The sequence below is a fragment of the Spermophilus citellus genome (assembly GCF_964194105.1).
Source record: "Spermophilus citellus genome assembly, chromosome: 14".
NCBI classification, from domain to species: Eukaryota; Metazoa; Chordata; class Mammalia; order Rodentia; family Sciuridae; genus Spermophilus; species Spermophilus citellus.
In genome coordinates this window covers 69,197,353-69,212,997 of record NC_138194.1, presented here as the reverse complement: position 1 = coordinate 69,212,997, position 15,645 = coordinate 69,197,353, and the positions used below count along the sequence as shown (strand labels likewise).

Genomic DNA, 15,645 nt, shown 5'->3' with positions numbered 1-15,645 from the left:
GGTCTTACATGTGAATATATATTTATACATGTTTATATATTTATATAGATATAGATAGATAGATAGATAATATTCATTGTACAGGACAATATTCTTTCATTAACCAGAGTTCCTCCCACCACTGCTCCATTTTCTTTTCTTTTTGCTCTTATCAGTTGGGGGCTATTTGGGGCAAATACTTTAAGGATGAAAAGTGACAGCACAGGAAAAAGGAGTGTCTCTACTGGCTTTTGAGTTTAAAACAAGTTTAGGGGATATATGGGACTTAGGACACAAGTCTACAAGTCTCTGTGTTTTTTTTTTTAAATTAGTCTATAACTTAGCTTCGGAGAATTTCCGATGACACAAATAGTACAGTGTGACGCCATCACACCTGAAGCCACCTATGTGACCCATGATCAGTTCAAGTTCAAGAATTTTCAGCCCCTCCCTGAGTCCCTCCGAGTGGTTACCCTTCCAATCTCCCTACTGTTCACCACTCCCCTGACTTCTGATGCTGAAGATGAGCTTTTACTCTTTGGTAAGTTTATGAGTGGAATTATCCAATACACATCCTGTTGTGTTTGTCTTCTTTTGCTTCACATTATGTTCATGGATCCACCCTTGCTGTTGCATGTGAAAACAGTTCATTATCAAAAAGAGTAGTTCATTACTATTGGTGTACAAAATTCCATAATGTGAATACATTAGTTTATCTTAGTGGACTCTGAGTTGTTTCTAGAATTGAGCTGTTAAGAATAATATTGTTAGACATTCTTCTTTTGTATGTACATATTCATTTCCTAGGAGATATAATTAGGGGTGGACTTGCTAGATCATAGAGGATGTTTGTTCAACTTTGATAGATTCTGAAAATCTTTCCAAAGAAGCTATCCCAGTTTCCACTTCTGCCAGCACCATGTGGGGGTTGCAGATGCCTTACGATCCCACCAAAAGAAGACGATGTGACCAGATGACATACTGCCCGTCTGTGCCTCAACACTGGGAGTTTCTTAGCCATGGAACTGGATAGGTAGGGGAGTAAGTCCCAGACTAAGGGACTTACTAAGATTTGCCTCCCCAGTGGAATGGAAATGCACAACTGAATTAAGTCAGACCACAGAACATTATTCAAAAAAAAATTTTTTTAGTGCTTGTATTTATGGACTGAGATATATGACACACACCTGGTATGTACCCATTTTTTAAAATAGGACCACTAATGCCAAGTGCAGTAGTACACACCTGTGATCCCAGGGACTCAGGAGGCTGAGGTAGGAGGATTGCAAATTTGAGACCAGCCTGAGCAACTTAGCAAGACCCTGTCTCGAAATAAAAAAACAAAAAGAACTGCCAATGTAGCTCAGTAGTAATGCTCCTCTGGGTTTGATCCCTAGCAACAAAGGAAAAGGAGGGAGGACTTTTAAATTACATTCTAACATACTTTGAAGAAAAGCACTCCTTCATAGTAAACACACTTCATAGTAAACACACGCACACAGGACTTGTGTATTAGGATCCCAGCTGGAAACAGATGATAGAATCAAAATGGCTAGTTTACAAAGTTATGGGTGGAATTTATAGAAACTAACAAGGGATCCTCCAGTACCCTGGGGCTGGCCAGAGCAGGAAACTTTCACCACTAGACCAAGGGGAGGGGAGGGAACCCAGAGAGGAGTGCTGCTGAGTAGGAGCTGGGAGGACACTGCAGGCGGTAGTACAATCTTGGCAGGGACACAGTGGGGGAGCTTGGGGACTAACCCATCACATTCCCCCACTCTCTCATCTCTGCCAGAACCCAATCAGAGGGCAAAAGTGTGGCTGACAGGCTCAGGCAGTTCAGCTGCCCCAGGCCCAGAGTCAGAAGGAAAAGGGAGAATAGAGTTAGAGATGCCAAGGGAAGGTATCTGGCACTAATGTTTGTTCAAACTTTGTCACATAAGATAGGTTTACGTCTCACTCCATCAGCTAACTTCTTTTCTCTCCCCCAATGCTCTCTCACAATATAACCATTTATTCATTTGTTTTTCATTCATTATTTAGGGTTTAACTAGCTTCCTTTTTCTTATTATAGAAGTAATACATATTTATTTTTCTAAACACAGAAAATATATAAAGGTATAAAAAAGAAAGTAAAGATCATCTTAATTCCACCACCCAGTGATGGTCACTGTTAATGCTGTGTTTTATTTTTTTGCTAGTGTGACCAAAAAGACCTGATAAGAATGATTACAAGAAGAAAAGTTTATCTGTGGGCTCAGGATTTCAGAAGTCTCAGTTAAATAGACAGCTAGCCCCATGCCTCTGGGCCCAAGATGAGGCAGAACATCATGGCAGAGGTGTGTCGCAGAGGAGAGCAGCTGGGAACCTGGCGCCAGGGAGCAGGGAAAGGGAGGTCTCCTGTTATCAAGGACAAATATAAAATCTAAGGTCATGCCCCCAGTGACCCACCTCCTCCAGCCACAGCCTACCTGTCTACAGTCACCTATCAGGGATTAATGCACTCTTAGGTTCAGACTCTCACAAGCCAATCATTTCACCTCTAAACCTTCCTGCATTGTCTCACACATGAGCTTTTGGGGGACCCCTCCTATCTAGGCCTCCTATCAAGTCTTTTCTATACAAGTCTCATATCTCATTGTGGTTTAAATTTGCATTTCCCTGATGATTAGTGATGCTGAGTAGTTTTTCAGAAGTCTCCTTTTTGAGAGGCTAGGTGGGTTCTATTTTTTTTTTCAACTGGAAATAATGTATAATTGTTGTATAATGTTGTATAATAATGTTGTGTTAAACATCCTTGTATAGTTTTTTGTTTGTTCGACCACTTATTCCTCTGGAATAGTGGTTCTCAAAGTGTGATCCTTGGAACCCTGAAAAGGCCCTGGAAGTTTCTGTAGGGGCAAAGTGAAGCCAGGTATCAGCTCCAGCTCCTAACATGGCTTTAGTGATTATAGTCTCACATCCCTCTCTTCTAGTGGAAGAGTTCCACTAGAAATGCAATTGGCAATCAGTGCTTTGGGAGGTAGTAAAAAATAATCTTGTTAGCTCAAAAAGCATGCATGTTTAAAGATTTCATAGATACTACTAATTGGCACCCGCCAGGAAGGCATACAAATTTATATTTTTTACCAAAAGCATCTGTACGTACACCCTTCATTTATGCTGATCTAATGGCATAAATGCCATTCTTTTCATTTATATTTTCTTGACTGACATTGCCTTAGTTTCCTTTTGTTGTTGTACAAATTACTACTGAGTTGGTGGCTTAAAACAATACCACGTATTATTTTACAGGTCTGGAGGTCAGAATGGGTCCCACAGGCTGAAATCAATGAGCCAGCAGGGTTGCATTCCCTTCTAGAAGCTCTGGGAGAGGCTATTTCCTTGCCTTTTCCAGTTTATTGAAGGCACCTGCCTTCCAGGACTCAGGGCCCTTTCTCCATCTTCAGAGACATCCCTCAAACTTTCGCTTCCATCATCACATCTCTTCTCAAACCAGATTCCTTAGCCTCCTTCTGTCACTCACAAGGACCCCTGTGATCACACTGGACCCAATGGATAACCCAGGATCACCTCCCCATCTCAACATCCTTAACGTCACCACCTCTGTAAAGTCCCTTCTGCCATGTAAGATAGCCCTGGGAATTAGGACCTGGACAGACCTGGGATCCATTGTTCTATCACAGAATGATAGAGAATGTGTTAGGTTTATTGACAATTTATAGCTCTTTCATAAATTGTCTCTCTTTGTTCTTTGTTCATTTTTTAATTGAGATATTTGTACTTTTTTAGCTGGTTTCTTTATAAAATTTTTAATATTATGAACACTTTACCTCTTACATATGTTGAGAATTCCCCCCCACACACACACACACACATTTCAGGTCTTTAAACTTCCCCTAGACTGTATATTAATCTGCTCTAGCTGCCCATAAGACACCTTAGATTCCATGCTAAAGCAACAGGTCTTTGTTTCCCCACAGTTCCAGGGGCTGGACATCCCAGATCAGGGTCCCAGCATGCTAGGTCTCTGCGGAGGCTTCTCTGGCTTGCAGATGTCGGCCATCTCACTGCATCTCAGTGGTGGGGAGAGAGAGGGAGCCCTCTGGTGTCTCATCTTATGAGGACACTGATCCTATCATGAGGGCCTCATGACCTCATCCAACCCTCGTGACCTCTCAAAGGCCCCATCTTTAAATTCCCTCACATTGGGCATTCAGGCTTCAACACATGAATTGGAGGAGCACATATATAACAGGTTGTATGGAAACCTTTGTCTTTCCATATGGTTAAATCTGCCAATTTTTAATTTTTCTTAACTTGTACAGATATGCTGTAACTATACTTCTTCAGTAGGCAGCAATCTGTGGTGTCTGAGCCAAGACAAGACAAAGTGGAAGCACTAGATGAGAGAGACAGCTCTGCGACTGAGCCTGGGGGGCAGCAGAAGGAGGGCAGATAGGTACTGGGAGGCAGAGCCGCCAAGGCCCAGGTCAGGCAGAAGGCCTGGCAGGGAGGCCAGGACTTCCACACAAGAGGATGGGTCTTCCAGTCTCACCCCTGCTGCTCCTGCTGCCACCACAGAGCAGACTTCTGGGGCTGGGTTCCACCTCCAGAGCTGGGCACAGGCTGGACCTCCATCAGGAACAGCTGCTCCTCTCTCTACCAGCTGACAGCACCCTTCACCCTTCCAGATTCTGTTCTTCTGCGGAATTTATTCTGCCCCTGCTGGTCCATGGCCCCAACCCCAGGCTGGTTCACCACCACCCATCTCTGTATGGGATCAGACTGTCCCCTTGGGAAATGGTCTGCTGCTCGGAGCTGGCTTCAGAGACCCAGCTGATATAGGTTCTAAGCCTTGGGTGTGACCGTGGGCAAGGTCCTTGTCCCTTGGGAGCCTTGGTTTCTCTTTTAAATTGGATGTGATGATCAAGAATACAAGTAACAGGGCTGGGGATGTGGCTCAAGCGGTAGTGTGCTCGCCTGGCATGCGTGCGAACCGGGTTCGATCCTCAGCACCACATACCAACAAAGATGTTGTGTCCGCCGAGAACTAAAAAATAAATATTAAAAATTCTCTCTCTCTCTCTCTCTCTCTCTCTTAAAAAAAAAGAATACAAGTAACAATAAATGTTGACAAGGATGTGGGGGAAAGGGTACAGTGCTGGTAGGACTGCAAATTGGTGCAACTGCTCTGGAAAGCAGTATGGAGATTCCTCAGAAAACTTGGAATGGGATCACCATTTGACCCAGTTATTCCACTCTTTGTCATATACCCAAATGACTTAAAAATCAGCATACTACAGTGATGCAGTCACATCAATGTTTATAGCAGCTCAATTCATAATAGCTAAGGTATGGAACCAAACTAGATGCCCTTCAACAGATGACTAGATAAAGAAAATGTGGTACATATACACAATAGAGTATTACTCAGCCATAAAAAATGACTTTACGACATTTGCCAGAAAATGGATGTATCTGGAGACTCTCATGCTAAGCAAAATAAGCCAATTCCAAAAAACCAAAGGCCGGAAGTTTTCTTTCATATGTGGATGCTAACACACAACAAGCTAAGGAGGGGAAGAATAGAAGTTGAGTAGATTAGACAAAGGGGAATGAAGGGAAGGGAAGGGAAGGGAAGGGGATAGATAGTGGAATGATTCTGACATAACTTTCCTATGTGCATTTATGTACATACCACAGTGAATCTCTACATCATGTACACCTGGGATCCTAATTAGAATAAGATGTACTCCATGTTTGTGTAACTTAGTCACATTACACTCTACTGTCATGTAGAACTAAAAGAACAAAAATTATTATTTTTTTTAATTGGATATGACAGTAGACACCTCTGAGCCACGCTGCACTAGGTGAGTCCCTGTATGTGGGAGAAGTTGCAGCGGCCAGTGCTGGTCCTGGAAGCTGCACCCAGCACGGCCAGTGGAGTGGATGCCTGGCTGGAGCAGCATGGAGGCGGGGAAGAGGAGCATGTGGTCAGAGGACTGCATTGGAGGGCACGAGAGGACCTGACTGGTTTCTCCCAGCTGTGCCCAGCAGCTAGGTCCTGGGCATACATCCTCAAATCTCTTTGCTGCCTTTGGGTCCTTGAGAAGGATGGTGGGAGGCTGCTCTTGGGAAGAGGTCTCGTGAGGCTGTTTGAACCTTAGACAGCTGATGGGACTGTTCCTCATCCTGGGAGAAGAGCCCTCGCAGCGGGCCTCTTGTTGCTGCAATAGCATTGCTGTCCTCTGCTCTGGGATCTGCTCCTCCTTCTCCCAAGACATGGCCCAGGTGTCTCAGTAGGCCCGTGTGAAACTGCATCCACCTCTCAGGGGCTTCATAAAGAGAGGAGATAGGTGTGCAGCCAAAGGCAGGGTGGGGAGCGAGAGGCAGCGAGGAGGTCTGCCAAGAGGAACACATGGGGTGGGAGGGGACATGGAGAAATGTCATACTTAGGCTCCAGGGTATGGCCACCAGCCCTCTTCTTTCACCAAAAAGGATATGGGAAGGAGACGTCCTGGGACAAGGGCTGGCCTCAGTGTGGGACATACTGACTCTGGGAACTCAGTAACACCCAGGCTAAGAAGAGAGGAGGAGGACCTTAGGACCAATATGTGACTTGCCAGGAGAGATGGGTGGGGAGGCCTGAGGACTTTGAGGAAGCTCACTGGTTGCAGTCCTCCTGTCAGAGGAACAGAACCGTGGGACGCTTCAGTTTGGAGATTTCAAGCCAAGAGTGCTGGTGGGACTGTCCTGGAAACAAGGAGCTACTCCACCCGCTCCAGCCGTCTGTACCTCTGTCTCTGTTCCCCGTCTCTGCCTCCCTCTGCCCAGAATGACTTTTTTCATATCCTGAGGTCATCCCTGGGCCTAGATCCTCCTCCTTCAGAAGCTGTGCTGATACCTGCAGGTGTGGGTGGGTGTGTCCCTCTTCTGTACCTTTGAGCGTGCGATGGCTCTTAGACAGTTAGGTCTCTGTTCATCTTCCCAGTTGGGCCACGAGGCCTTCATGGGAGGATCTATGTCTGCTCCTTCTGAGGGAGCTCAGGGAGTTTGTCTGGGTGCCTGGCACATGGGCTTCCCATGGTAGAATCGGCACCCTAGAGGCGCAGAGGTGGGGTAGTGCCTGTGGCAAACTGGATGGTCTGGGATGGGCTTAGGAAATGGTCCAGCCAAGTTGCTCCCAGCTGTAGGGCATCCAGGCTTGCTCTCTGTAGTCCTGGAATCTCAATCCTAACACCCAGGAAAAAATCACCCTCAACTCAAGGTAGAAAGAGGGAATTCTGCAACTAAGTACTGTGACTGATACAAATTCAGGTTCTGATGGCCTCTAGTGTTTTATACAATAAGATACAGAAAAGCATACCAGAAATAAGTAGAAATCATATGTGATCCTACGACCTGGAAGCAATCACTGTCACCTTTTTATTGTTCTCCTGCAAACTTGGTTTCCTAGTCATTTTTTCCTATATTAGAAATCATAGAGTTGACATCACTCTATGTCAGACTTGTTTACTGAATATGGATTAAAGTGGCGTCCCTGTCACCCTGTCCTGGAGGCCTTCAGCAACTCCTAGACCAAGAGACACTCCTCTCCATCCGCTCCGGAGCATTCTGCTCTGAGAACACAATCCAAGTTCCACCCACAGCCCACGAGGCCTTGAGGTTTGGCCTCGCTCACTTTCCCGCTCCTTGGAGTTCCAGTTTCCTCCTGGCTCCCTGCTCCAGTCACATACCTTCCATCCCGTCCCTCCCGCAGCAGACTTAGAAATTGCTGTTCCATATGCCTGGAATCTGCGTCCCTGGCTGTGTATTTTTCTGGCTCCCTCTCATGAGTCATGTTTCCCTTCAAATGCCACCTCCTGGGACAGTCCTTCCACGTATGCCCTTTCTGAATAGCCCTCTTTGACCCACTTGTGATCCTCTACCACAGTCCTCTGTGACATGCCACATCTGGAATAGTCTTACATATCTTCTTGCTTATTATCTGTCTTCCCCAGTAGCACATCAGCTCCCAGAGGGCAGAATGTGCCCGTCTTGATTATCACCATATTCCCCAATGATCCCCTCCAATTACGATGGCAACATAACAGCAAGTGTAGAGTAGGCCGCACTTGTTCCACCCTTCCTATTTGAGGACATGTATTAGTTTCTGGTTATAAATAATATTACAATGAACATCTGGGTACATAACAGACTCTGTCCCTGCCCCTGAAGTGTCAGTCTTATTGTGGACGCTTTTCCACTTCAGAAATGTTTAGCATAGCAAGGTTTCTCTCACTCAAGACTAATAAGCACGCACATGCACTTTGTTCTTCCATTTTTACGTATTTGTTTTATTTTACATTCAAGTTTTAATCATTCTGGAATCTAATTGTGATAAGTTCAGACTTATTTTTCTCCACTTAAAATACTTTGGATACCATTTTCTTTTTCTTTAAATACAACTTCAAGTAGCCCAAGTACTTAAGCCTCTAATGAAAGCCTAGAGCCCTGGATTTGCCATCATCTGAACATTGGCCTTTTGCAACTCATTTTATTCCTTCCCTTTCTATACTAGTTGTAGAAAACTTTTTTTGGGGGGGTCTATCTGGAAAATCCATTCATTCAATAAATACTAACTGAAGCCAAATTCCTTCACCCCCCCTCCCTTTCTTAAGGAAACAGTGAGTTTCTTTAATATTTCAGGTTTGAACGGCTTTCCTGTGTAGCAATTTGCAATCTACTCATTCGAATGTATATTTATGGCTTTCACACTTTCAATCCTAAAGTTATTTGATCCTCAAAAGATGTAAAAAAAAAAAAAAAAACAAAGAAAATCTACCTTTGAAAGCAATCTACTTAGATTTTTGAAAAAACTACTCTAAAATCATGTGCTTCATCAGTCAGGGCCACTCAGTATCCTGCACAAGGCCAGTGAAAAATGTTTGCTCTGGGCTCCACCGGGCATGGTGGTCCACGCCTGTAAGCAACTTGGGAGGCTGAAGCAGGAGGATGGCAAGATCAAAACTGGCCTCAGCAACTTAGCAAGACCCTAAGCAACTCAGTGAGACCCTGTCTCTAAATAACATATAAAAGGGGCTGTAGATGTGGTTCAGTGGTTAAGTATCCCTGGGTTCAATCCTAAGTACGAGAGAGAGAGAGAGAGAGAGAGAGAGAGAGAGAGAGAGAGATCGAGATCGAGATCCTAAGTATTAGAAACAGTCAGCCTGGCTATAGGGTTTTGTTTTGTTGAAATTATATGAATTCTGAGTGACACTGAATATTTCCTTCCTAACCACTGACTGCCAGAAACTCATTGAAGTGGATGATGAATGAAAACTTCATACTTTTTAAGAGAAGCATATGGCCACAGAAATTGCTGCTGATGCTCTGGGTGAAGAATGGAAGGGTTCTGTGGTCCAAATCAGGGGCAGGAACAACACACAAGGTTTTTGCAAGAAGCAGTGTGTCTTGACCCATTGCTGTGTTCGCCTGCTACTACGTAAGGGACACTGCTGTTACAGACGGAGAACTGTAGAGAGAAAGAACAAATCTATTTGGGGTTGCATTGTGCTTACCAATCTGAGCATTCCTTAACTTGGTTATTGTAAAAAAATAATGAGGGGGGGGGAGAGAGAGAGAGAGAGAGAGAGAGAGAAAGGATATTCCTGGACTTATGGATACTATTGTGCTTCATTGCCTGGGACCCAAAAGAGCTAGTAAAATCTGCAAATTTTCAATCTCTCTTAAGACAATGACATCTGCCATTATGTTGTCAGAAATCCTTAAACAAGGAAGGCAAGAAACTCAGGATCAATTGAAGATTCAGCATCTCATTACCCCATGTGTCCTGCAACACAGATGCTGGTGTATTGCTCTGAAGAAAAATAGCGTACTAAGAAGAATAAGGAAGATGTGGCAGAATATGCTGAAATTTTGACCAAGAGAAGGAAAGAAGCCTAAGAAAAATGCCAGGAACAGATCTCCAAGAGACACAGGCTGTCCTCGCTGAGCACTTCCACTTTTAAGTTTGAGTCCAGTCAAAACTAAGAATTTTTAGCCAGGTGCAGTGGCACACACCTGTAATCCCAGTGCCTCAGGAGGCTGAGGCAGGAGGATCTCAAGTTCAAAGCCAGCCTCAGCAAAAGGGAGGCGCTAAGCAACTCAGTGAGACCCTGATTCTAAATAAAATTCAAAATAAGGCTGGAGATGTGGCTCAGTGGCCAAGTGACCCTGAATTCAATCCCCTATACTCCCCTCCCAAAATAAAAATTTTTAATTGTAACAGATAATAAGATCAGACCTCCAAAAAGAAAGAAAAAAGGAAATTATATGAATTTTATAATAGTTGAAATCATATACTTTTTTGAGGAATGCTTTTCAGCTGTGATGCTAGTAATTAAAAGAGAAAATCAATACAACTTATTAAGACATAATTTATCTGGAATGATAATACTTAGGAAGTTTGAAGTTTAGTTGTTTTTTTTTTTTTTTTTTTTTTTAAAGAATGGTTCATGGAGAAATTCAGAAAAGGTCAAGGGATTTTTTCAAAAGTTGGTGGCTGGGGTCTGAACGGTCATGATTGTTCTCCTTGTCATTTCAGTGTGCTGGTGTCTGTCAACCTTATCGAAATTGTGTTGATTGAAAACAATTAACATGTAGGACAAAAGTCAGGAGAGCAGTGTTTGACAGAGTGCACATAGCCCCTGTGACATCACCTTTAGGGGGAGGAAAGGAAAGGGCAGAAAAAAGGCCCCAGTGGCCTCTGTGAATTGTAAATTGGCCCCAGGCCACTGTGGAGCCATTTTTTATCACTTGCTGAAGATGCAAAATGATGACCTCAAACGGATGACCATGGACTCGGCTGCCACTCTGACCTAATTTGGACGTTGGCACTGAATGTTGCCAGAATTAGAACTGAGACTACTGCTGTCCTATGTATGTTTTGGGGTGGGGGAGTGAATCTCCAAATCTAAAGGAGAGTTTGGAGATTGACAGTGATTAAAGAAACAAAAATAACAAGGTCAGTTTTCAGCACAAGAGAAAAGAAGCAGTTAAGTAGGGATGGAGAAGTATACTAATGACTCAGTTATTCATAACATTAATACAATCTGAAGCAAATTTTTGTGCAATTATCAATATGCTGCCTCTTCAGATTGCTCCAAATTCACAACATATTGTCTGATGAAAATGGATCTGGGTTCTTGGAATGTTTTTCCTTTGGCTCTAGCATGATGTTAAAGGCTTTGCCCAGTAGAGGGCACTGGAGGGACGCTGCAGCAGGAGGGGCTCTCCTGCGCCTCCAGGGCTTTGCTGCCTGTTGCTCCTGCGGTTTGGTTGCCAGCAAAGTGGGAAGCATGGCTGGTGAGGGCAGTGGGTGACATTGAGTCCTATGGAGTTCCCGTGGCACCTCCTAGATCCCTGTGGTTGGTTTCTCAGCCTGTGTCACCGGCTCTCCAGAGAGGTGATCCTGCTTTCTAGTCCTGGCCAAGGTTTTCCACTTTCTTTTTTTTTCTTTTAAATACATTTAAAAAATATATTTTAATATAATCTTTTTTTAACTATATATTTTTTAGTTGTAGATGGACACAATATCTTTATTTTATTTATTTTTATGTGGTGCCGAGGATCAAACCCAGTGCCTCACGCATGCAAGCGCTCTACCGCTGAGCTACACCCCGAGCCCAAGTTTTCCACTTTATAAACCCTGGAGCAGTGTCCTGGCTTGTCCGGTGACTTGGCTGGCTCTACCCTGCAGTAACCCAGCAAATCTCTCTGCCACCCCAGTCTTAGGGAGGGATGCTCCTTCCTGAGTGTCTTTGCTCACCTCTAGAGGATTCTTTAGGGTTCTCTTTCTCCCAAGATCCTACTGTAGGATGACTACAGTAATTCCATATTGTAATTTATTTGGGGTTGGGGGGATTTTACTGGGGATTAAACGCAGGAGCGCTTTTCCTCTGATCTACATCCCCAGCCTTTGTGTGTGTGTGTGTGTGTGTGTGTGTGTTGTGTGAGGCAGGGTCTCTCTATGTTGCCCAGACCCGCCTCAAATTTGCTATGCTCCTGCCTTAGCCTCCTGAGTTGCTGGGATTGCAGGTGTATGTCACCACATCCTGCTCCATTTTATAATTTTTTTATACTTAAACTTTCCCTATACAGATTACCATGTGGGGTTTTTTTCTCCCAGTTGGTTCTTGACCAATACAATACTGAAAACTTTTGGGAGGATGGGGACATAGGAGAAAAGAAATATCTTTTCTTCGCATCTTGGGTTCATGGCTGAGCCAGCCTATCACAAAAGACTGATTAATGGGGCTGGGGCTGGGGCTCAGTGGTAGAGCACTTGCCTGGCACATGTGAGGCACTGGGTTTGATCCTCAGCACCACATTAAAAAAAAAAGTAAATAAAATAAAGTTATTGTGCCCGACTACAACCTAAAAAAAAAAGCTGATTAACAGGAGAAAAATGTGAATTTATTTAATGTTTTAGGTGACACAGGAACCTCCAGAAATGAAGACCTAAAGAAACGAGGAAATTGGTTATATGTTTATGCTCAAGCTTGGTGAAGGCTGGACCACGATGCAGAAGCAGGATGGAAAAAAGTGGGCTTGATCTAATGGCAATAACTGGGGGTAGAAAATACCCAAGAAAGTCTACCATGGCAAGTGTTAGGTCCTTAGACCAAAGTAACTCCATTTTGAAAATCAGCACCTTCATTTTGAAAATCAGCACCCAAGCATGACCTTCTCACTAGGCCCACCCCCAAAGAGTCCCTAACTACCAAAACCACACAAAGGCATCAAGTAACAATCACAGGACCAGATGGGTTTTTTTTAACTACTTCATTGTACATGACTATATAGTTAAGAAGTTTTTACCTGCAGGCTGCTGCACGTTGCAGAAGGGCAGCCTAGCAGATGGTCTCTGTCAATAAACCTTTGTTTGACTCAGAGCTGTGTCTCCCGTGGATATGTGTGCCAGCTACCCTCATAGCAATATTCTAACATAAATATGAAAATAAGCATGTGACTATAAAACTCCCACTTGTAGCCAGTGCATTGGCACACGTTTGTAATCCCAGCAGCTCTGGAGACTGAGGTAGAAGGATCATGAGTTCAAAGCCAGCCGCAGCAACTTAGTGAGACCCTGTCTTAAAATTTAAAAAAATAATAATAAAAAGGGCTGGGGATGTGACTCAATGGTTAAGTGCCCCTGGGTTTAATTCCTAGTACAGAAAAAAAAAAAAAGAACTACTGCTTGGGCTGGGGTTGTAGCTCAGTGGTAGAGTGCTTGTCCAGTATGTGTGAGGCACTGGGTTCGATTCTCAGCACCACATACAAATAAATAAAGGTCCATTGACAATTTTTTTTAAAATTTTAAAAAGAACTACTGCTTGTCACTTGGTTTTCTTATCTCTAATATGGGGATATAGACACCCTTGTTTGGTGAGAATTAGAGACATAATCTGTGGAGATATTGCTAGCACAGTATCTGGTTTGTAGAAACATTAAATAACTGTCACTGATATTTTCATCACTTTTATCATGGTTTCAATTGTTCTCATTAGTGTTTGAAAGTAGAGTCATAACCTCAGATCACAACCTCAGATGGTTTTAGAAGCCAGGCCAGGAACATACGTGAGGCGAGTGGGTCTTCTGGGGACTGTGGCTTAGTGGAGTGCACATGCCCCCTCTCCACGGAGCAGCCCCAATTCAGTTCCCTTAAGTCCTGTCAGATGAAAATGCCAGTCATTATCCTCATTCTTTTTCCTTTTTTCAGGAAAAGACAGAAACCAAATTATGAGTCCTTACACCTGTGCAGTCACCGGTGACTTCCTGTGTCAGGTGGCCACCAGGGTTTTTTCCACGTTCCTGCAGGCCCGGGTTACTGCATGCAGCCTCTTACCAGTGGCTGCCTGACCCTGTTGGCCCCAGGGTAACATAAAGAACACAGCAAGGTAACATAAAGAACACAGCGAGGCCGTCTCCTCCATGGTGGGCCCTTGCCTGAATCCCACCCCTCCAAGACCTTCTAGGAACTCTGAGTCCCACCTGAGGAAAGTGGCCAAGATGGCGAGGTCATTCACATTGAAGTGTTAATGGCTTAACAGCTCACCCTCACAATGGATGACCACTTTTTCAAAGTGAACACTCAGGAAATAAAATTAATTACCAATGCAGGAATTTTAGGGTCCTGAGGAAGGAGGATATTTACTTCAAAGTCTTTCTTGGCTTTTTAGATCTCAGCAATGGAGCAAAACCAAGCTCTGTCTTTGGAGAAAACTAGCTGAGGCTAGCGGAGCTGCAGCTTTGGGCCTGTGAGGCCTGATTTGAAAGTCTCTGGGGAGCCAGGAGGGGGAGACCTTCTAGGCCCTCCCTGCTGACCAGCAGTTGTTTGACTTCCACTCAGCACCCATCCTCAAGTCAAAAGCAGCTCAGTGCCTTCCAGGTTTGGGTGGAAAACACCAAAAATGCGCACTGATCCCGAGAAGACAGCAATCCCTGTGGGTTGAGCTAGAATGATCAAACATTATTTGTACTTAAAAATGAGTTAGCAACTGTTTGCTAACTTCATTCCAGGTTTCACCAATAAGGTAAAGGACGTTTCCCAGGTCTAAGAAGCAGGCCTTGCAATTTAAGTTTGTGGTCACCCGGTGGTGGAAGCGTGCTGTGGCTATGCAGTCCACAGAGTGTGGAGACTGACGGAGCTCACCTTGCATCAAATTACCATAAAAACAAAAAAGGCTCCGATCATAATATGCAGCCATATTCGGCTTGGAGTTAATGGAAAGGTGTTTGCCTTCTAACAATTCTTGGCTAAGAGAGTCTGTGTTGTAACCCCGAACACCTTTGCAGACAAATTTCATCTTTCCGCCTACCTCTGAGAAAGTGAAGAGCTCCTGTCCTTAGAGAATGCAAAAGCCTTGGAACACTCCTCTTTCAATAAGCTCATCTTTGCCATTTGCCACCATATTTCTATGTCTCCCTTCCGGTTCTTAGAGGAGGGCAGCCTTACCCTGGTTTCATTCCCTGGAAGGAGCACCTACACAGCTGGGACCAGCCTTTAGGCATGACTTATCATAGAGATGGCAAAAGTCTAGGAAAAACCTGTCCAGGGGGGAAAGGGGGTGACAGAGCCTCCTCTGGGTGGTGTGGAGAAGGAAGAGGCTCAGCAGCTTCTCTTTGCTTTCTCTGTCTGACAAGTGGACCCCTACCCTCTTTTCCCTTGTGTTCCACCCTTCACTGATTTCTGTTCCTCTTCCCTCCTCCAAGAACAGTCTTTATTAAAAGTAGTTTTGCTCATGACATTGCCTTAAATACTGAATTAGCAAATCCTGAGTTCATAGGGGAATCGAGCTCATGTGGGATATATAAGTGTATGAGCCCCTGGTCACATTTTTGCCAAGCGATCAATACATAACTTTGTTTTCTGTGTGTTTCTGTTTAAAGACACTTTATTTAATAAATATTGATTAACACTGAACTCACAGCCAACAGCACTGTAAGTTTCCTAACACATCTATTAGATGCTGTAGGGTGTATCACAGTCTTCTTGTGCTTAGGAACTCTTTACAGTTCTTCAGCACCATGCTTGGGGACCACTTAAACAGAAATGTTTTTAAATCGCCAGCAAAAATGTAAAAAAAAGAAAAAGAAAAAAAGAAAGAAAAGCAACAC

General features: G+C 44.0%; 1 pseudogene across 1 annotated transcript; it reads left to right on the top strand.

Annotated features, from left to right (window-relative positions):
- The first annotated feature begins 339 nt into the window (after positions 1-339).
- On the top strand, positions 340-13,887 carry LOC308633504 (small ribosomal subunit protein eS6-like; annotated as a pseudogene). The gene is made up of 5 exons: positions 340-520; positions 9,239-9,574; positions 9,611-9,995; positions 11,198-11,331; positions 13,748-13,887. The product of its transcript is annotated as a small ribosomal subunit protein eS6-like (transcript).
- The last annotated feature ends 1,758 nt before the right edge of the window (positions 13,888-15,645 follow it).